Genomic DNA, 1,089 nt, shown 5'->3' on the forward strand with positions numbered 1-1,089 from the left:
TAAAATGTCGGAATGACTGGGAAATGATGCTGGGAAAAATAACATTATAGACAGTTCCAGCAAAGAAAGAGGCCATTCGGCCTGGCGCGCTGCTTTCAAAGAGATTGATTGGTCAGGAGTGATATTTGTGTCAGTGTGAACAGGCAGCAGTAAAATATCTCACATAACCACGGCAGACATTCATCACTGAAAGCACATCAAATTCTGCCGTTTTCATGTCGCATCTTTTAATTGTCTGTTCTCCATCTCAGACATTTCCAGGTCTATCATCTATCATCAATGCGGAGTTGTCCTGTTCCTCATTCCACCAGGAGACTTACTGTGAATAAGACATGGCAAGTGGCTCCATAGCTCAGTGGTTAGAGCACTGGTCTAGTAAACCAGGGGTTGTGAGTTCAATTCTCACTGGTCCCTGCATGAGCAGTATGAAATTTGGTGGCAAGGTCACTTTTGAGGAGAGCACTATAAAAGGGTATCAGAAGGTTATGTGAGTGGCCAACAAGATGGCAGATGGAATATAATATAGGCAGGTGTGTGAATATGTTCACATGGTCGTAAAAATTAGAACAGTAGAATGCTTTTGAAATTTGTAAGTGCTGATGTTCAAAGAGACTTGTGCAAGCAACGGAGAAAGCGAGCATGCAGGTACAGCAAGCAATTAGGTAGGCCGATGGCAAGGGGATTGTAATAAAGCAAGGATAAAGAAGTCTGTTTTGGTGAGACGGCATCTAGAATCCCGTGTGCTGTCTTCGTCTCCACATTTACAAAATAATATACTGGCAGTGGAGACGGTACAGAGAATGTTCACTAAATTGGTCTCTGGAATGAGCTGGTTGTCCTACGATGAGAGGCTGAATAAATTGGGCTTTTATTCTCTGGAGTTTAGAAGAATGAAAGGCAAACTCATTGAAACCTATAAAATTCTGAGAGGGCTTGATAGGGTGGACACAGGGATTGTTTCCGCTGGCCAGGGAGTCTAAAACACTGGGGCACTGTTGCGGGGTAAAGGGCCAATAATTTGGGGCTGAAATGAGGAAAAATTACTTCACCCAAACGGTTGTGAATCTTTGAATTGTCTACCCAGAGGGT

The 1,089-nt window shown here is 43.3% G+C and overlaps 1 non-coding gene across 1 annotated transcript; it reads left to right on the forward strand.

Annotated features, from left to right (window-relative positions):
* The first annotated feature begins 341 nt into the window (after positions 1–341).
* On the forward strand, positions 342–414 carry trnat-agu (transfer RNA threonine (anticodon AGU)). The gene has a single exon. It is a non-coding gene; the product is annotated as a tRNA-Thr (tRNA).
* Positions 415–1,089: the final 675 nt, after the last annotated feature.

Source organism: Cetorhinus maximus, chromosome 23, assembly GCF_964194155.1.
Source record: "Cetorhinus maximus chromosome 23, sCetMax3.hap1.1, whole genome shotgun sequence".
NCBI lineage: Eukaryota > Metazoa > Chordata > Chondrichthyes > Lamniformes > Cetorhinidae > Cetorhinus > Cetorhinus maximus.